This window comes from Podarcis melisellensis (assembly GCF_964234715.1).
Source record: "Podarcis melisellensis genome assembly, chromosome: Z".
NCBI classification, from domain to species: domain Eukaryota; kingdom Metazoa; phylum Chordata; class Lepidosauria; order Squamata; family Lacertidae; genus Podarcis; species Podarcis melisellensis.
The window spans coordinates 19346394-19368506 of NC_138547.1; the positions used below are offsets into that span (position 1 = coordinate 19346394).

Genomic DNA, 22113 nt, shown 5'->3' on the forward strand with positions numbered 1-22113 from the left:
ATTATAGGAAACCATCAAGTAGGATTTGAGCACAAGAGCAGTCCCCTTTCCTGTGGTCTCCAGCAACTCACATGCCAAAGCATTGTTGTCTCCAACTGTGCAAGGCAAAGTATAACCATTGTGGTTAGTAGTCATCAATAGCCCTCTCCTCCTCCATGAATTTGTCCAGTCCTCTTTTATAGCTGTCCAAGTTGGTGGCTATCACAGCCTCCTGTGGCAGCAAGTTCCGCAGTTGAACCATGCACTGTGTAATTTCTTTTATTTGTCCCAAACCTTCCAGCATTCGGCTTCTGATGTGTGCAAGAATTGTAGAATTGAAGATAGCCCCACAGGTCATTTTGTCCAACCAACTGGAATCACAACTAATCATAGGCATAGCCAAGGGGGGAGCAGAAGGGCAGTTGCCCTCACTAGATAAAGTAAAACAATAGAAAAAAACTAACTGATCCATCACTTTTGTTCTGGCCCCCCTAACCAAGTCCTGCCCTCCCCTAACAAAAATCCTGGCTATGCCTATGCAACTAATCACATATAACTTTTTAAACTCCACAGTAAAGCATCAAAGGATGAGATTTTAGGAAAGACGGGATAAAATAAGATAACTAATAATGAAGATGGGTTTGGGCTCAACTTTTCCCAGTAGTGAAACCTTGTGAAGTAAGGCAGCACTTTAAGCAGATTATGACTGGAATATGGTGAGCAGAGCCCATCACTCTAGTCTTAGAATAAGGGAATCATGGAGTTGCAGAGTTGAAAGGGACCCCAAGGATAATGTACTCCAAGCTTCTGTAACACAGGAATCACTTCTAAATAATTCCTGACAATGAAGTGGTGGACTCTCATTTGTTAGAGGCTTTTGAGCTCTTCAGCTGTGGTTCCTGTGTTGCAAGGAGTTGGGCAAGTTGACCCTAGGGGACCAACTCTACAATTCTATAAAATACAAGGGGAGAAAAAGGAATCCCAGGACCTAGAAACAGAAAAGGTCTCCTTGGTTGGACCCTTCTGTTGTGGTGGGTGGGTGCTTGGAAAAGCAGTGAGGTCAAGAGTTTTCCCTGGTCATTTAAGAACTCCTCCTGAAGACTCAGCTCCATTCTCTGGCCTTATCTTATTGCAAGAAGATTACAACAGAAAGCCAAAAGCTTCTGTCTAAAAGCTCCTTAAGAGATCCCAGCAGATACAACAAAAATAGATTGAAATTTAATTTATAATTTGGCTCCACAAACATATTCATATTGTAGAGTTGGAAAAGGGCAATCAAAATGATGCAGCATTTGGGACTTTTTAGTTCAGAGAAAAGGTGAGTAAGAGACAACATGATAGAAGTTTATAAAATGATAAATGGCATGGAGAAAGCCAATGGAGAAATTTATCCGTTCCTCTCTCATAATACTAGAACTTGGGGACATCCAAGAAAGCTGAATGTTGGAAGATTCAGGGCAGGTAAAAGAAAGTCCTTCTTAGTTCAACCGTGGAACTCTCTCCAACAGGAGGCAGTGATGGCCACTGACTTGGATGGCTTTAAAAGAGGATTGCACAAATGGGTTGGACTAGATGAACCTTGAGGTCCCTTCCAACATTATAGTTCTATGAAATTCATGGAGGAGATGGCTGTTGAGAGAAGGTTGTTAATGGCTGCTAGCCACAGTGGCCATGTTCTGCCTCCATGGTTGGAGGTAGCAATAACTTACTGAATACCAGTTGCTGGAAACCACAGGAGCTATTGTGCTAGAATTCGGCTGGCTAGTTTCCCATTGTGGCATCTGGTCGGTCATTGGCCATTGGCCTGATCCAGATGGCTTTTTGTTTTTAAAGAAGTCCTCTCTAAACCTTCAGGTAATTGAAAACAACTGTCTCGTCACAAATACCCCATTTGAAGGGTGGGGGTAAGTGTTTGATTAGGGTAGTGACTTCAGCTACAGATCTGCTTGGAGGAAATGGAGTTTCTTTACCTATTTCAGTCTGGGTTCAGGGCAGGTTTGAGGTTATTGGGAGATCATTGGCGATGACACATTTTAAGAGTGCTTGTCTCCAAGTAGATATCAAGGTATTTTATGCCCCTCATAACTAGCTGCTTCCTTAAAGTCCTAGAATTGTAGGATTGAAAGGGACTCCAAAGTGTCATCTAGACCAAATATCTGTAATGCAGGAATTGTGGCTAAACAATCCCTGACAGATGGCCATCCAAGTTTGGTATAAAAACCTCCAATGAATAATAGAATCATAGACTTGGAAGGGGCCGAATGTGTAATCTAGGAGAAACCTCTGGCAAGGCAGGAATTGCAGCTCATATCTGTCATTTGTTTCTGGAAATGTCTTTTGATTATCACATGATTAATCTATTTATATTTCATTCAGTGCCAAAATAGTCTCATTCACAAGGTATAGAAACCAAGTCGCACAAACTACTAAAATATAAATATCCATCATTTAAACTACACAACAATAAGTCCTTCTGACTTTATGTATAGAACAATCTCACCCTTGTGATCATCTATTGAAATAATCTTCTATACTCTTTTTCTAGTTCTATATCCAGTAGTCCCAGCAGGAACAGTTCTGATTTCAGTTGAACACTTACCTTCAAAATCATTTGTATCAATGTATGTATTTGTAGCCAATATTTTTTAGCTTTGTACACATCCACCAAGCATGATAAAATGCCCCTTTGTGTACTTGACACTTCCAACAAACATTTGGAACATTTTTATGCATTTTAAATAACTTATCGGGAGTTAGATACCAAAGGTACATCATTTTATAAAAATTCTCTTTTAAATCATAACGTAGTGTGTATTTTAACCCCTTTGTCCACATGTTTTCCCACCATTTCATCTATGTATTATTAACATTTTTTGTCCATTTAATCATGCATTATTTAACTTGTTCCTTTTCCATTTCTATTTACAGCAACAGTTTATACATTTTTAATTTAACATGTTCATCATTATTACACAATTGTATCACAAAATCCATCTTACTTTGTTCCATACCCCAAGTCTCTTTATCCAACTTAAATCTCTCTGCTAATTGTAACTGAAAAAACCATTGGAAGTTATAACGTCCCACTGTTAATTGTTCCCTTGTTTTAATTTTGCAATATCCTTGGTTCCACTCTAATAACTCTTGATAAGTTAACCATTTCTCTTTACCCATCAGCTCTTTTCTACAGAAAGCTTCTTGCAGTGAAAGCTATATTGGTGTCTTGGTGCATCACCTAAGTTTATATCTATTCCAGATTATTAATTTAACACATTTAATAAAGTGGTTCTTAACATCCACATTTACATAATTTACATTGACTTTATCATAAGGACATGGGTGGCGCTGTGGGTTAAACCACAGAGCCTAGGGCTTGCCGATCAGAAGGTTGATGGTTCGAATCTCTGCAACGGGGTGAGCTCCCGTTGCTCTGTCCCAGCTCCTGCCAACCTAGCAATTCGAAAGCACATCAAAGTGCAAGTAGATAAATAGGTACCGCTCCGGCGGGAAAGTAAACGGTGTTTCCGTGCACTGCTCTGGTTCACTAGAAGCAGCTTAGTCATGCTGGCTACATGACCTGGAAGCTGTACGCTGGCTCCCTCGGCCAGTAAAGTGAGATGAGCGCAGCAACCCCAGAGTGGACCTAACGGTCAGGGGTCCCTTTACCTTTTTATCATGCCAAAAATATCTGTGCCATTCAAACATTAAGCCTTATCCTTCGAATTACAATAGTCTTTTAATTCTAAATGTCACCATTCCTTCACTAAGCAATTAATACATTTTATTTATTTAATTTATATCCCAGCCTTTTCTCCAAGAGCTCATGGTGGTTTACATGGCTCCCCACCTCTTCATTTAATCTCTAATAAAAAACTCTGTGGCATAGGCTAGGCTGAGAAGCAGGGACTTAATGGCTGAGTGGGAATTTGAACACTGGTCCTTCTCAGGTCCAAGACAGATGCTCTAACCATTACACCACACTGGCTCTCAGGTAGGAGGGTGTTGGACTTTTTGAAGTGTCTTTTTGCACCACAGCCTCCCAGGGTGGGGACGGGGACAGATGATGTAATTCTATTCTGCCTCCCATTTCTGCTTTATCTCTTTTTGTTGAGCCAGTTCTAGCTTTCGATTGCTGCATTCCAAATATGGGGCTTGGAATTATAGAACCAGAGAACTGTAGTGTTGGGAAAGGACCCCAAGGGTCATCTAATCCAACCTTCTGCAATGAGAAATCACAACTAAACAATCCATGAAAGATGGCAATACAGCCTTTGTATCTCCTACTGGGGATTGCACTGCACAGAAGACCCTGACAATTGTGAGGCATCCTCTGTGCTGCCATTTTTCGCCAAACACAATTGTGGCTCAGAGTGCACATGATACCACAAGCAGCACTGGGTTTCCCTACTCCCTGCTGAGCTTGGCTAGCCATCTGTCAGGGATTCTTTAGCTGTGATTCTTGCAATGCAGCGGACTGGAATAGATGGCCCTTGGGGGTCCCTTCTGACACTACAATTCTATGATTTAGCCCTTGTCTTTGGGCAACCGTCTCCATGCCCACCGGGGGAGACACAATGGGGAAAGCTTTTACTGGCTGCAGAGGCATCGGGCATGCCCTGGGCTCTGCTTTCTTGGAGGGTTTTAAGGAGAAGTCAGATGGTCATCTGTCATAGATGCTTTAGTTGTAATTCCTGCACTGCAGTGGGTTGCACTGGATGATCTTTGGAATCCCTTGCAATACTACAATTCTATGATTCTATGATCAAGGAATGTGGAGGTTTTAAACAGAGGTTGGATGGCCATCTGTTAGGGATTCGTTTGCTGTGATTCCTGCTTTGCAGAGGGTTGGACTAGATGAACCTTGTGGTACCTTCTATTTCTACGATGCTATGATTCTATCCTGGGGGCTGGGAGAGAAGCTTCCCCCCTCAGCAGCTCGCACAAAGGCTCACACTCTCTTCTGAATGCTTGTTCCAAGGTCCATTGGCTCGAGTGGGACAAAGAGGCCATTGTGTGCAGCCTCGCAGGATCCAGGCTGGCTCTTCAATCACTGCCTGTAAACATAACCCCCTGGCATTGTATGAGATTTCATTCAGACCGCTCCGACTTGCAAAAAGGCTTGGATTAGGGGCGCTGGGAGAGGCCCAGGCGGTCTCCTGACACATGGAAGTCCTTATGAGCTGTGCCAAACGGACGCGCTGAGCAAGTTTAAATTTGTCCAATCCTCTTTTAAAGCCATCCAAGTTGGTGGCCATCCCTGCCTCCTGCCAGCATTCCTGGCATCTGTTGGGTGGCTGGTCCACACAAGCAAATTCCGCTCTGAAACTCGCAAGGTTCAGCAACATGCAACTGATGAGATGAGCGGGCAAGATTTTCATCTCTCAGCCTCGGAGGCAGCATAGCTAAAAATATATGCCTGACCTTTTTTCTTTGTGTGTGGCTGAAATCACTCACAGGAACCAGAGAAAAGGTGAGCAGCTGCCAGCGGAGATTGGAAGATCAGAATTGCCTCCTGGAGCAGAAGAGGAAGGTGGCTGCATCTGCCCAGAGCCAGCTTGGTTGACAGCCCTCCTCTTCACTCCTGTTTGTCAAGAAGACATTTGCTATTGCAGGGCTAGCAGGACCCACCGCCTGAGTTTCCCAATAAAGGAGGTGGCCTTTAGTTGAGATTGCTGCATTGTAGCAGGTTGGACTAGATGACGCCTAGAGTCCCTTCCAACTCTACAATTATCTCCCTTCAGCACAGAGCCCAAGCTCTTAACTTGGATCATAAGTCCTCTGTGATCTGCCTGGTGATTCACCAGTTCAGAACCAGGCTGCAGGCCTCAGAATGATAGAGTTGGAAGCCTACGCATCATGTAGCCCAACCCCATGCAATGCTGGAATCACAGCTCAAGAATCCCTGATGGTAGGTCATCCAACCTCTGCTTAAAAGTCTCCAATGAAGGAGAATCTGCCACCTTCAAAGGGTCTGTTCCACTGCTGAAGAACTCTTGCCTTTAGGAAGCTATTCCTAATGCTTAGTCAGAATCTCTTTTCTCTCTCATTCAGATCCATTGGTTTGGGTCCTCCCCTCTGGCTCCACCTTCCCTGGGACAGCCCTTCAAATATTTGAAGATGGCTTTCTTGTTATCTCTCAGTCTCCTCTTCTCCAGGCTAAACATACCCAACTCCCTCAACCATTTCTCATCCAGCTTGGTTTCCAGAACCTGGATCATCTTGGTCACCTGCACATGTTTCAGCTGGTCAATATCATTCCTAAATTGTGGTACCCAGAGCTGGACAGAGTCTTCTTCTTCTTTGGCAATCACTTGTTTTGAGACTACAATTCCCATCATCCCTGACCACTGGTCCTGCTAGCTAGGGATCATGGGAGTTGTAGGCCAAAAACAACTGGAGGGCCGAGGTTGAGGAAGCATGCACTACGGTCTGCTCCTGCTTTGAAGGTCTTTTTTCCTCTTGTGGCTTACCGCAGCCTACTCCAAAACCCCAGGGTCTCCATGGAAGTGTGAACACATGTGTTCAGGGGTAATTGAGGATTAATCCCAACACTTCACACCTCCTTAATGAGGTGTGAACGACCCCTCAAAAACCCACCTTGCTGGATTCCAGAAGGAGGTGGATTCCACAGCTCAGAATGCTCCAGTCTGAGCTTGAAGGTGGAGCTAGAAAGTATCCCCCAATCTGGTGCTCTCCAGATGTATTAGACTACAACTCCCACCAGCCCTGGTCCCATCAGCCCCTGGTCACCAGAGGCCATAAGACCTCTGTTTAAAAACTTCCACTGAATAATAGAATTGTAGAGTTGGAAAAGATCACAAGAGTCATGTAGCCCAAGCCCCTGCAATGAAGGAACCAAAATTAATGTGCTTGAAAACATTTGCCTGCAGATCCCTCTTCAGAGCATGGACAGCTTCAACTGACTTTATTTTTTGCATGCTTTGATTTTGCTGTTTCAGATTTTCAAAAGCTGGCAGGTGTGACTGGCAACTCCACTCCTGAAGAGCGGGTGGTCTCTCTGGGTCATCCAGGAGCAGGAATGGGTCAGGAAGGAAGGTGAAAGAAAGCTCCCTTTCCTGGTCTTTGTCATGTGCCTGCTGCTGCATGAATTTTGCATTCTACGCTTCACTCAGCAACTTTCCAGAAGCCAGCCTTCATCATCATCATCATCATCATCATCATTATTATTTTAATCACTTTAAGTTTGTCTACTACCTTTATACATCACTATGCACAATGCAGCTTATGAGCTGAAGAAACAACAAAAGACGCAACGAAGATAGCTCAGTCCATAGATCAGGGATCAGCAAGCTTTTTCAGCAGGGGGCTGGTCCATTGTCCCTCGGCCCTTGTGGGGGGCCTGACTATTTTTGGGGGGCAGGAATGAATGAATTGCTATGCCTCGCAAATAACCCAGAGATGCATTTTAAATAAAAGCACACATTCTACTCATGTAAAAACACACTGATTCCCAGACCATTCGCGAGCTGGATTGAGAAGGCCATTGGGCCGGATCCAATGCCTACCCATGCCATAAAACATGAGACCCTTAATTGTAGAGTCGTGGGTTTGAGCTCCACGTTAAGCAAGAATCCTGCATTGCAAGGGCTGGACTAGATGACCCTCACGGTCCCTTCCAACTCTACGGATCTATTATTCTATATGACCACACACCCCATAACAATCCGATCCAATGCAAAAGAACCCAAAATAAAAATATAAATTTAAAATAAACTTGTAACAAATAAAGTACCAGTAATATTCAATAATTTAGTTCATGAAATTTATACACTTTGTGGTTGTAGACAAAAAAACTGAAAGCGGATTACAAAAAAGATAAAACAATAAAATCACTAAAAAGAATTACAACCACAATTTGAAACATACAGATATTCAACACCACAATAGAATAGACTAAAACAAATTAAAACTCATGCAGACTTTCTGAACATCTGGGCAGGCTTGTTTAAATAAGATTTATTTATTTATTATGCCTCAGAGTCATATGATAAATTTAATTCTCAGAATATCAGCAAATAATAATTAAGCAGACGTTCACTCTCAACAACTACAGAAAATCATTACTGAACTATAATCAATAAAAAGAACAGCTGGTCGCAATACATAAAATACTACAATGCATTAACAAAAACATGTAAAAGGATCACATAACTCACATAAAATTATTATTATTTTTTAAAAAATATATGAATAAATAAAATTCCCCCTGCGCTTCTCTTTGCCTTACTTTGCTGTGAAGAAACAGTGACCTTGTTTCTCCTCTGGAATGGCAACTGAAAGACAGGGCCAAGGTCAGTGACCCTCACTGGCAGCTTTGTTGGTGGGGAAAGCCCCCCCCCCCCCCGTGGTTGACAGGTTTGCATTTTGGCACTTGGGAAGGGGCCCCTCAAAATCCACCTGGTGAAGGAATGGATGGAGAAAAGGATTCAGGTAGAGAGTTGGAAGAGGAAGAGGAAGATGACCTACCCTGCCTGCCTCTAAAGCAATTGCACACCCCCACACTCACACACATACAAAGTTTTGCCTTTAGGAGTCTTCATTTTTTGTGCCTTTCAAAAGCATCTAAAAACCTAAGGTTGACATGTCATGAGGATCCCAGAGAAGATAAAGGGTCTGAATAAACAAAGCTTTGTGAGAATGGTTGAGGGAGTTGGGGATGTTTAGCTTGGAGAAGAGGAGACTGAGAGGTGACATGAGAGCCATCTTCAAATAGGTGAAGGGCTGACACAGGAAACATGGAGTGAGATTGTTTTCTGCTGCTCCAAAAGGGAGGACCTGAACCAATGGATTAAAGTTACATGAAAGTAGATTCCAACTAAAAATTAGGAAGAACTTCCTGACAGCATGAGCTGCTTGACAGTGGAACTTATGGGAGGAAATATATAAATCACCTGCATGGGGGGATTTATAAAAGACTGGATCCCTAGATTCAAAGTCTCCAGCCAGAGAGAGCTCGCATCAGAGTTTTAAAGTCACAAAAGCGAGCAGCTGTGTAGCATGGGAATATAGGCTGTTAAACCTTTTAAATATCCCACTCTGAGTCACTACCAGAGCTTCCTCATTTCTACCACACACCTTAGTAAGTTTAAAAATTCTTTACTTGCAAAGTTTCAAAAGTCAGGTTCATGCATTTATCCATGCAGCGCAAGTAAACACAGGCAGAAATCTTGAGACACCAAAGATAGTGAACTAGTTCCACACAAGCAGTCTTAACTTGTAGGGAGCAATCTTAGGCATGGTCAGTTTGCTTGGTGAAAGGAGAATGAACAAATGAGGAAACATAAATTTCTTCCAGGTGAGTTGTGTGACCTAGCAGAGTCTAGGAGCACAATTCTATGATCTTAACCCCTTCATGTATTAACTAGTCTTATGCTTGCTAGTTATATTTGACTGCACTATCCCACAGAACAGACTCCCTCAGAAGGTGGTGGACACTCCTTCCTTGGAGGTTTCTAAGCAGAGGTTGGATGGCCATCTGCCAAGGATTCTTTAGCTGCAATTGGAGTCCGTTCCAGCTCTGCAATTATATGACTCTGCAAGTTATATGACTATCACCAGAATAAGGTTGAGATCATATGAAGAGTTTGTCAGGCCTTTTCTGAGCCTTCTCTCCATCCCACTCCCACCCTCCCCACTTCCTAAATGCAGAAACTGAAGAGGTACTTAAGGCTGGGCTGTGTATATTGAAAAGCTCAAATCCCTTTAGAATTTAATCTCTCAGTGATGGATTTAAAACTGTTGCAGGCAGCTGGGTTCTTATTTTATCCAGGGAGGTTGTGGTGAGTCTTTGAAGCAGGCTTTGATTGAAAACAGTGTCTCGGGTTCCAGAGTTCCCTCCTCGCTGCAAACGTCCAGTGTTGCTTCTGTTTGACAGATATTTACTGACAGCTCCAGGGAGGGAAGACCCTCTTGAGTTGTTTTTTGGGGGGGATTTGGCTCAGTGACATCAGCGTGTGAGTAGAACATCCCCTGGGGGCAAATTCCAGCCCAGCAATGAGCTCATCGGATGGAAATAGATCAGCTCTGTTCACAAAATGCTGCTCACTGCAAGAATCACACAACACCCATGTAGGGGGCTGGAGGGGGAGAGAAATGTGCCAAAATTCAACAGAGCCAATTCCAACATTTATTCAGAGCCAACATTGCCAGGGCAGGAACATCCCAGATCCTGAGATTTCAGGGCTGAAACTGGAGACCTGGAGGTGGCCCCAGGTGCTGTCACAGGGCAAACCCTGGAGATGGAGGTTAATTGGGAGAGAGGAGCAGATATTGGCAAGTTGATTAAGTTGAACTTGTGCAGAGGAGGGAGACCAGGATGCTAAATGGTCACATACAGTGGTACCTCGGGTTACATACGCTTCAGGTTACATACGCTTCAGGTTATAGACTCCGCTAACCCAGAAATAGTGCTTCAGGTTAAGAACTTTGCTTCAGGATGAGAACAGAAATCAGGCTCCGGCGGCAGAACAGAAATCAGCAGCAGGATGAGAACAGAAATCAGCAGCAGGAGGCCCTATTAGCTAAAGTGGTGTTTCAGGTTAAGAACAGTTTCAGGTTAAGAACGGACCTCTGGAATGAATTAAGTACTTAACCCGAGGTACCACTGTAGTTACCAAGTTTTTTTCCTGTGATCGCTGCATTTCAGGGTTTGGTCTACATGATCCTCAGCATCCCTTCCAACCCTACAATTCTATGGCTGTAGAGCAATATAAGCCTTGGAAGTCTGCCTTGCATGGTGTATCCTCATACCTTATATGGAATTTGACAGAAATGGGACAGGTTGCCCTCCAGCAAACTCTGCTGGGTTTTTCCACCAAGAAATTCCCCTTCTTGGTTTGGACACTCCTCTTTTGCTGGATCAGGCTGATGATGGTATGCTGAGGCTTTGGCCTACAGGCGAAATTTCTTTCACAGTACTTTATCTCTGCCAGGGTGTGGCCCAGGTTGGAAACCTTGACGGGGTGAGGTGGGGGCAACTCCTGAATGTCTGTCTCTCTGTGTGACTGTTGCATATTGTCTTTTCTGTGCTCCTGTTGGAAGAGGCCAGCCACCAAGCAATAGTAGAGTCGGAAGGGTTCTCCAAGATCCAACCGCTGAAATTGCAGCTCAAGAATCCCTGACAGGCAGCCAAACAACCTCCAGCTGAAAACCTCCAGTGATTCATAGAACTGAAGAGTCGGACGGGGTCCACCTAGTTCAACTATTTGTGAGTGTCTTCTTCTAAATGTCTGCTGAAAGGTTTGCTATTCCATGAGGCCTGTGCAGGCAATTAAGAAGACACCCTCCCACAATGGCCTGCATATGTTTGTTGTTAATCCTATTTCTTTTAATTTCTTTTTAATTTTTTATGATTTTACTGTATGGTTTTGTGACTTTCTGTTGCTCTGCCTCTCTGTGATATATATTGTCATGATACAGTGGTATGCAAATAATTCTATAAAGAAACAGATAGATAAATAAGCAGGAAGCAGCCCAGACGTCCTAAACCAGGAGTAGGGGCCCTGGCGCGAAAATGGCTGCTGGCTCCTGTTTAGTTCCCTTTGAACCTGTGGTGAACCTGTATTACTCCTGCCTGACAAAATAATGTTATGGAAAAGGAGAAGGGGGGAACGTTTCTTAACAATGACCAGCTGCAACAGCCATATAGAATCTCCAGTGTGAGACACACTGTACCCTTGACTACCAGCTGGGCTTTTTGGGGAGAGGGAATCAGCAGAAGGGAATCCCATGGAGCCTTAAGCGTGGCTGGCAATGTTTGTCACCAGAGGACTGCCCAGGTGCAGACAAGACAGAGATGCCTCTGTGAAGCTTCATGGAGGAGAGGGCTACTGAGGGCTACTAGCCATAATGGCAATGATCGTCTCTATGATCAGAAGCAGAAATTCTTCTGAATACCAATCGTTAGGAATCACAGGAGGGCAGAGTGGTCTTTGTTTGTTTGCCCCCTGTGAGAACAGGAGGCCGGACTAGATGGGCCATGGGTCTGATGCAACAGGCTTGGGTTAGGCTCTTGTGTTCACATTTTATGTTCTTAAGTCCACCCAAAGTTCTGCTGTGCTGGAAATCATTCCAGGAAGGATGAGAAGGGCTTGAAAGCTCAAGGCAGTGAACCCCAAAGTGCTGTCTCCTCACCTGTGTCACTTCACTTTCCAATGCTGCAGAGTTCTGAATTATTAAGTTGAAGGTTCCACAACAAACCCTGCCCCGAATATTATTTCTAAATCACTTGCAATTTCCTGCTCTAATAATTCCTGCACTGTGCATCTTATTGGGGTCACTGTCTCTCTCTCTCTCTCTCTCTCTCTCTCTCTCTCTCTCTCTCTCTCTCTCTCTCTCTCTCTCTTGACCTGATGCAATTGTGTTGGGGTGAATCCAGCTTTGGTTCCCAATGGGTATGGAATAATAGAATTGTTGAGTTGGAAGAGACCCTTGAGGGTCATCTAGTTGAACCCCCTGCAATGCAGGGATCATAACTGAATTTAAGAAGCAGAGATTTAATATGTAGGGATGAAGGAGAGTCCACCACTTTCCAAGGGAATCTATTCCACTTTTGAACAGCTCTTATCCATCCCTGTGCTGCCCACAGATGCCCCCCCACATATTAAGGGCCACCAGAGGCAACACCCAAAACAAGCTCTTAGCATCATCCTAAGTACTGATTATTTAATCACATTACCAGGCAATTAGTGTGTTGAACAAGACTGAATCCCCTCCCCAAAATTCATTTCACTTAGGAAATCAATCTGATCCCTCCCAGAGGAGCTTGCCTGCCAAACTCAATTCCAAACAGCAATGTTCTTTAATGTTTCAAATGTAATGGGACAAAGACTTGCCAAAAGCGTTGAGTGAAGGCTTCTGGAGAACAGATTCCCTGAGCAACTGGCACTACATTGAATGATATAATCACACAACTGTCAAGTTGGAAGGGATCCCAAGGGTCATCTAGTCCAATCCCTTTCAATGTAAGAATCATGCCTCTGAGGTTCCCCATAAGGCTTGGTTTCTGGACCCTTGATCATCCTGGTCGTCCTCCACTGCACAGGTTCCAGGTTGCTAATACTCTTCTTAAATTGTGGCACCCAGAACTGGACAGAGTATTCCAGGTGGCCTCTGACCAAAGCAGAATAGAGCCAGACTATGACTTCTCTTGATTTAAACACTAGACTTCCATCGATGCAGCTAGGATAGCCTTACCTTTTTTTGCTGCTGCATCACCCTGTTGACTCCTGTTAAGCTTGTGGTCCACTAAGACCACTAGATCTTTTTCACAAGTACAATTGGCAAGCCAGGTGTCCTCTGCCTTATCATTGTTCAGCTGATTATTCCTGCCTAAATGCAGAACTTTACATTGGTTCCAATTGGTCCCTTTAGGCAGGAATAATCAGATGCAACAAATATAAGATGCAACGAAATATTAGAGAGGACATATGATGGCTGTCTTCAGATATCTAAAGGGCTGTCAAATGGAAGATAGAGTACTTTGTGTATAAATTATCTCATTTGTACTTAGCCTGCAGAAGAGAAGACTGAGAGTGTGTGTGGGAAATACCCACCTTAAAATATCTGAGGGGCTGATTTCTGCTGCTCCAGAGGATTTTCTGAGATGTTCAGCAGTGTAGCAGACTAGCTCAGAAGGTGGTAGACTCCTTCACTGAAGGTTTTTAAGAAGATTTTTAGGTGTATTGCTGGAGGAGTAAATGTGCAGTGCACAGTTAACCTGTGGAACTTACTCCCACAGGAGACAGTGCTGGCCATGGATTTGGATGGCTTTAAAAGAAGATTAGACATATTCATGGAAAGGGTTGTCGATAACTACAGCTGGAGGCATCATGATTCTGAACACCAGTTGCCGGAAACCACAGGAGGGCTCATTTGCCTGCAGAGTACGGCATCCTGTTCTTACAGTGGCTGACCAGATGGACATTATGTGGAACCTACAAATAGGATTCAAGCATAAGAGCAACTATCAATTCCTGAAGTTTCCAGCAACTGGTATTCAGAAGCATTGCTGCCTCCTGACTGTGGAGGCAGAAAATGTACATTACGGCTAGCAACCATGAAAAGCAAATTGAAATCTAATGGGCTGGGCTGGGCTCAGCAAAAGATGGGAGAAAACAATATTTCCTTCTCCTCCCCACCCCCACAAATACATGATCTATCTATATCTATCTAATCTATCTATCATCTACCTATATCTATCTATATCTATCTATCTATCTATCTATCTATCTATCTATCTATCTATCTATCTATCTATCTATCATCTATCTATCTATCATCTATCATCTATCATCTATCATCTATCTACTGATCGATTGATCTATCATCATCTACGTACCTACCTACCTACCATCTATCTATCATCTATGTATCTCCCCTCACCAGTGAATGATGGGCAGAAAGAAAACCACTGGATTATTAAGTCTAATTACGCCCAGAATTTACTTGTTTCCCAGATGACTGCCAAGAGAAGACAATGCAGGAGGATGAAAGGATGGAAAGAATCTGTGTAGCCACAGGAATGCTGGGAATGCATTATCCTCACATTAGCTGTTTCTGCGGTGCTGATTCCATTAGGGGGAGTCTGCATTTTGAAACTCTCATTGTGCTTCATGGAGCTGCACAGCTACGGAGGTGGCCCAGCCATGCCCTGACAGAGGCCAGCTGACTCTCATAGAATCACAGAATTGTCAAGTTGGAAGGGAGCCCCAAGAGTCATCTAGCCCAGCCCCCTGCAAGGCAGGAATCACAGCTAAAGAATCCTTGGCAGGTGGCCATCCAAGCTCTGCTTAGAAACCTCAAATGAATCATACAATTTTTAAAACTGGAAGGTAACCCCAGGGGCGATCTAACTCAACCCCCTGCAATGCAGAAGTCACAGCTAAAATGGGTGGCTAGAAAAACTTGGAGAAAGTGAGAGCTAGAAGAGAAGAGTGGGAAGCAGGGAAAAGGAGGAGGCAAAAGTGCAGTGAAAGAATGGAAAGGGAAGGATGAGATAGAAAGAAACATGGAAGGCCCTGTGAGAATAGGCTGCTGGATGAGATTGGCCGTTGGCCTGATCCATCAGGACCCTCCTCTCAACAAAATGTTACAATCCACCCCAACCCCATTTCTGAGCAATCCTCTGTATTCATTATTCATACCAACCACTGATTGCTCAGAGCATTTAAAGGCAAATAAAACCAACAGGTTAGTGACCTTGGAGCGACCGGGTGGAGTGGGGGTGCATATAAATCTGTCCAATTTCTCTAATTGCCTTTTTATGGGTCTGTCTATGGGGCAGCCTCACCCCTGTGAGATTTGGTGTTGCAGCTGGAGGGAGTTGAGAAGCTCCATCACCTCCTCCTGTTTCTTCCTCCTCCTCCTTTTCCAGTTTAGATGGCTTTAATAGTGGATTAGACAAATGCATAGAGGAGAGAGTTGTCCAAGATGAGAGGAAGGAAGGAAGGAAGGAAGGAAGGAAGGAAGGAAGGAAGGAAGGAAGGAAGGAAGGAAGGAAGGAAGGAAGGAATTTCAGAGCCTGGTTGGTGACTGTGGGAACAGGATGCTGGACGAGATGGGCCACTGGACTGATTAAGTAGGCACTTGTTTGGTTCATCCTCCCTCTCTTCCTTCCTTCCTTCCTTCCTGGTTTACTGAGGAGCTCCGGAAAATGAAGCAGGATCTCAGATGGCTAGAGCGAGTATGGCGACGGACTCGTGACGGAGCCTCAAGAACATCTTATATGAAGCTTATGAAAGCTTATGAGATGGCTTTGAAAGCTGCTAAGAAATCTTACTTTGCAGCTTCCATTGCATCCGCTAGCTCTCGCCCGGCACAACATTTTAGAATAATTACGGTAGGTCAATAACGTCCTAGGAGGACAACCAAATTTAAGCACAAATTTGACCCACAGCTGTGAGGCATTCACAAGCTTTTTTTGCGGAGAAAGTCCTGTTGCTCCGCCGTGACCTCCCTGCCAATTTAGATACAGTTACTGAACTGGAGGCCCCTCGACTGACTTCAGGTCCAGTGTTGGACCATTTTGATCGGATACTCCCTGCTGATGTGGATAGATTCCTCCAAGTTGGTAGGCCCACCACCTCCTTGATCCGTGCCCATCTTGGCTGATTAGGGAGTGTCCAGATGTTGCGCGGACCCCCCTGGTTGAAATTATCAATTTGTCCCTTGACACGGGGACATACCCAGGGGAACTGAAGGAAGCAGTAGTGTGTCCACTCTTAAAGAAAACTTCATTAGATCCCTTAGACCTATCCAATTACTGCCCAGTTTCAAATCTTCCATACCTGGGTAAGGTAAATGAGAGAGTGGTTGCTGAACAGCTTGGTAGGTTTCTGGAGGAAACATCGGCTTTAGATCCATTTCAGTCCGGTTTCCGTCCTGGTTTTGGGACCGAGATGGCTCTGGTTGCCCTAACAGATGATCTCCATAGCAACTGGATCGAGGCGGGTCAGGACTGCTGATCCTTTTAGATTTGTCAGCGCCTTTGACATGGTCAATCATGATCTTCTGGACCACTGCCTCACAGGCGTGGGGATACAGGGCATAGCCCGTAACTGGCTGTGCTCTTTTATCTCTGGTCGGGGACAGAGGGTGGCACTAGGGAGGGAAATGTTGTTGCGCCATTCCTTGGTGTGTGGGGTGCTGCAGGGTGCAATTCTCTCCCCGATGCTTTTTAACATTTTTATGCGCCCCCTTGCCCAGATTATCCAGAGCTTTGGGCTGGGCTTTCACCAGTATGCTCTATCTGCTGATGGATGGCCACACTGACTCAGCCCCGGACACACTGACCAGATGCTTGGAAGCTGTGGCTGGATAGTTTCGTGGGAGCCGATTGAAACTAAATCCTTCGAAGACAGAGGTCCTCTGGCTGTGTCGGGATGGCATGGGGATGAAGGACCAACTCCCTTCTCTTGCGGGGGCCGAATTAGTGCCATTGTCTTCCGTTAAGAGTTTGGGTGTAATCCTTGATGCCTCCCTTTCCATGGAGGTGCAAGTTACAGCAACAGCCAAGGCGACATTTTTCCACCTTCGCCGCATCAAGCAGTTGGTCCCTTACCTTTCCCGCCCCGACCTGGCCACAGTGATCCATGTGATGGTCATCTCCAGGCTTGACTACTGTAATTCGCTCTACGCGGGGCTGCCCTTGAAGCTGTCCCAGAAACTCCAGCGGGTGCAGAATGCTGCAGTGAGGCTCCTCACGGGGTCTCTGCTACAGGAGCATATTCACCCAGTGCTTTTCAAATGGCACTGGCTCCCAGTAGAGTACAGGGTCAGATTTAAGGTGCTGCTTTTGACCTTTAAAGCCCTTCACGGCCTAGGACCCTCGTACCTATGAGACCGCCTCTCCCGGTATGCTCCATGGAGAGCCTCAAGGTCCATAAATAGCAACACCCTAGTGGTCCCGGGCCCTAAGGAAGTTAGATTGGCTTCAACCAGAGCCAGGGCCTTTTCAACTTTGGCTCCGGCCTGGTGGAACGCTCTGCTTCATGAGACCAGGGCCCTGCAGGATCTGATTTCTTTCCGCAGGGCCTGTAAGACAGAGTTGTTCCGCCTGGCCTTTGGCTTGGAGCCAATTTGATTCCCTCCCTCTCTTTCTTTTTTTCTTTCCTTCTCCTCCTGCATTGAGGCTACATTTTATTTTAATGTTGTAATATTTTAATGTTGTATTTTAATTTTGTTTTTAAGTTGTAATCATTCAATTTGTTTTTATTATTCCTTGTAAGCCGTTCTGAGCCTGGCCTTAGCTGGGGAGGGCGGGGTATAAATAAAAAATTATTATTATTATTATTATTATTATTATTATTATTATTATTATTATTATTCTCTTAATCTGCCTTCCATGGGACTCCTGTATTGCAGAAGTTGGACTAAATGTTGTTTGATTCTATGATTCTAAGTCGTGGATCTCTTTACAAGTGCACACATCCTTTACATATTATCCTCCTTCTCCCCCCTTCCTGTTTGGCCTCCAGGTTATATTCCTCAATTCTTACATTCCATGTCATGAATCCAGTCCACCAAGTTTCAACAACGCCTTCTTAGGTCATATTTGCCATGCTATATTAAGAGCAATTCATCTTGCTTATTTGCCACACTCTGTGCATTAGTATAGAAACAACTGAAACCACAAATCATTCCCTCCAGCTGCTTCCTTCTTGTTGTTCTCTGCTCTTCAGTAGGTTTCTGGAGCACCATCTCATTTTCCTGTGCATCATTGAAGCTATTATCTCCAATACTACATGTTCTATTGTCTTCTGTAGTGTTATATCCCTCCCCCTCAGGATTTAGTTTAAAGCTCTTCTGATCAGGTTTGCGAGACTCTTAGCAAACACATTCTTGCCATCTACTGTAAGATGCAACCCATCTCAATTCCTTCCTCCAGGAAGCAGAGACCATGGTCCAAGAGGCCCAACCCTTCTTGGTGGCACCACATGCACAGCCAGTGGTTTATTTCCAATGATTTCCCCTCTCTTCTTGGGCCATGGCCTTCAATAGGAAGGAGTGATGAAAAAAACCACCTGTGCCCCAAGACACTTCAGCTTCCCACCCAGAGTCCCACTGTCCCAGGCTATATGTTGAAGGCTGTGTCTGGCAGTATCTTGTATACTGAAATGAATCAGAAGGAAGGAGTTTCGGTCAGTGAGCTTTATAAGTCTTGCCAACTTTTCTGTCACATCACGAATCTTTCCACCTGGAAGACAGCACACCTTCTGGGACATCCTGTTACCTCCGCACACTGCTGCCTCTGTGCCCCTCAGTGGGGAGTCACTTACCCCCACCACATGTGTTTTCTTCTTCTGGGGAGTGGCAGAAATCATTCTGTGCACTGCACCTTCCACAGCCATCTCTGTCTGAGATCTGCAACTGTTGAACTTGCTCATCTGGCCCCAGAATTTGAAAATGGATTGCAAGCAGGGTAAGAGTTTGGTAACTCTAACTTGGGCATATTTCTTCCAGCCTCTGCATTCAGACTACTGGTAGTTATCCTTCATTTTGGCTAAATTAATATTCTAAGCCTTATTAAATAAACACATGGTTATGGGAAGAGGAGTAGACAGCCTCTTGTCCAGGCTGCCAGCCAAAGGTAAATGGATCTGAAAGCATTTTTAAAGGATCATAGAATTTTAGGGTGGGAAGGGACCCCCAAGGGTAATCTAGTCCTACCCCTGCACAGGGAAGAGTCTCTTGTATTTGTTTTAGCCTGGCCAATCAGCCAAGTTGTCAGAAATATAAAATATGAATCGGGCTATTAACCAGGTGCCAGCCAAAAGTACCTGCCAGTCTATCATGAAGTACTCATCAGTCCCAACTGGCGTGGCCAGTACTTGGAAGGTACTAAGTCAAAGAAAGCAGTGCATTGCAGGGGGTTGGACTAGATGACCCTCGGGTTCCCTTCCAACCCTACAATTCTGAAATTCTAGGATTCAGTGGAGGTTTTAAAACAGATGTTGGATGTCCATCTGTCAGGGATTCTTTCTCTATAATTCCTACCTTGCAGGGGATCGGACTAGATGATCCTTGGGGGTACTTCCAATTGTATAATTCCATTATTCTTTGACATGAGGTTTTTAAGTAGAGTTTGGACAGTCGTATGACAGGGATTCTTTAGCTTCGATTCCTGCATTACAGAGGGGTCAGGCCAGATGACCCCAGGCGGTACCTTCCAATGGTAAGATTCTATAATTTAATGAAGACCCTAATCCTGACTTTCTTAGTCGGGCTTCTGGGATTTCTGCATTGTTGCCCAGATGTGTGCTTGCAAGCTGATCTCTGCATTCATCTGCATACTTGAAAATAAAATAAAAGTTAATAAAGCTGAGATGCTCCAGAAAGAAAATTACTGGGAGACTGGCTAAGAGACTTAAGAACTGTGATTTTACCATTGCCAAACCCTCCTTTTTGCAACTGCAGCATCGAAAGAGACCTCAGCACTCCTGCCTTGTAGAGTCTCACGCTTCCTAGGAATAATGGAAGAGACATTATTGGTGGATGTTTAATTGCAAAATTGCTGTTTGGAAAAGGCTAACCTCTTGATGTTTGGCAGCCGGTGAACAATTATCCTTGGGCCTTTCCCAGTTCTGGGGCCATGCTCAGAAGGTTCAAGGTTTTCCCAGGTGTGAAAGCTGCTTTTGTCTCTGGGTAAAAAAAAGATGGTTTTAGGGTATCATTCAATAGGAAATTAAATCAATTAACTGATTGCGTAAAAGAAAGAGGCCTTTCACACCTGTGATATCATTTTCCTTTCTGTATCTCTCACCCCAGACAGGGAGCATTCAGAGAACCATCAAATTGTAGAGCTGGAAGGGATCCCATGGTGTCATCTAGTCCTACCCCCTGGACTAGATGAACCACAGCTGTGGAGGCAGAGCATAGCCATTGTGGCAGAGAATCAGCAAAGGGAAGAAGGCAACAACCACAACCCCCTTTTATTTTGCCATTTCAAATTGTGTTTCTTTTGTAAATCACAATTTTGCCTCTTCTGGTTAACACAGATAGAGTGAATTGTCTTGAGTATCTGGCATCAGGGTTGCAGGATAGAGTTCAGCAACATATGCAGGGCCATTGTGTGTGTCAGCGGTTGTGCTTAAGCCCATTCTGCCCCTGCCCTGTTCTGCCCCCTTCCGGGGCCAAAATCACCATGCATGTTGGTGGTCACGTGTCAATTGGATGTGCACAAAATGTTCACTGCCTGTAAAAAGTATAGAATCCAAGCAATGGCTTCTATTTCCTTGTTTCCATTCACTCAAGTCACTAGTTATGGTGTCTTGTGGTTTCCACAATCTGGAGTGCTGAGCAAATGTGAAATCTTGGTATCTGCTACTTACAAAGCAGGTGGCTAGCCTTCATGGTTGTAGAGAGGCTTAAGGAGGCCTGGCAGAGTTTGGCGCAAAAGAAAAACTAGAAGGGGGAATGAAAACAAGAAAGAAAGAAAATGAAGCAGCAGCTCAAATTTTGATTATTTTCAGTAAGCTGCTTGTCCTTGAGATACAATATTAATTTGCAGGGATGAATTAGAGGAAGGCCTAATCCCAAACCCTTTGGGACAACCTCTTTTGATTGGATACAGAATCATTTTGGATCAAGAACTGATAATCCTTTCCTTGGCTCCAGCTGGTTGGGTGCTTCAACTGGTCGAAAATGCAGCCACCAGATTCCTGGCTTGGGTTCCATTTAGATCTCACTTGTTATTACCAGATACCCAAGATGTTCAGGCCCAGGAGGGAAGATTGCTTCTAATCCTTTCCTCTGATACCACAGGCAATGCCTGCAAACATGCCCAATATGGACAGATTTCACCCTTCCAAATTAGTAAGCTGCCCTACCCAGACTAAGAACATAAGAAGAGCCTACTGGACCAGGCCAAGGACCTATCTAAACCAGCATCCTCTTCCCACAATGGCCAACCAGATGTCCAAATGGGAAACCCATAAGCAGGACCTGAACATAAAAGCATGTCTCCCCTCCTGTTGTTTCCAGGAACTGCGATTCAGAAGCTTTGTTTCCTCTGATCGTGGAAGCAGAAGAGCACAGCCATTGTGGCTGGTAGCTATCAATAGCCTCCCTTATGAATTTGTCCAATCTTCTTGCAAAGCCATCCAGCTTGGTGACCATCACTGCCTCCTAGGAAAGGGAGTTCCGCAGTTTAACTATGCACTGCATGAATAAGGATTTCTTTGTTCAGTCCCAAATCTTCTAGCATTCAGCTTCAAACTGGATATCCACCAGTTCCAGTGTTATAAAAAAGGGGGAAAATTGTCTCAGTCAACTTTCTCTGTGCCGTGCATCACTTTCTAAACTTCTGTTATGTCACTATCATGATATTTTGGTTAATCAGGTCATCGGGTTTTTTTTGTTTTTTTTTTGCAGATCCCTGTGATATTTTGATAAATATAAGCTTCATCCAAAGTTGTGTCATGAGTCTTCTTTCAGGGTGTGATGGCAAGACTACATAAGAACATAACAGGAGAACGCATGGCCATTGAGGCTAGGAGAACCCAAGGAAGGCTTAAGAAAAGAGTAAATCATCTCATGTGTCTTCTGCATCAGATTTGGAGGTTTAAGAAGTAAAGGAAAGGTTTCCCTAAAGCTAAATTGGCCACAGGGGTGGAG

General features: G+C 44.4%; 1 long non-coding RNA gene across 1 annotated transcript; it reads left to right on the top strand.

The window, feature by feature from the left end:
- Window positions 1–10919: 10919 nt before the first annotated feature.
- LOC309362336 lies at window positions 10920–21797 on the top strand. Its single transcript, XR_014164923.1, has 3 exons — window positions 10920–11206; window positions 19915–19988; window positions 21481–21797. It is a non-coding gene; the product is annotated as an uncharacterized lncRNA (long non-coding RNA).
- The last annotated feature ends 316 nt before the right edge of the window (window positions 21798–22113 follow it).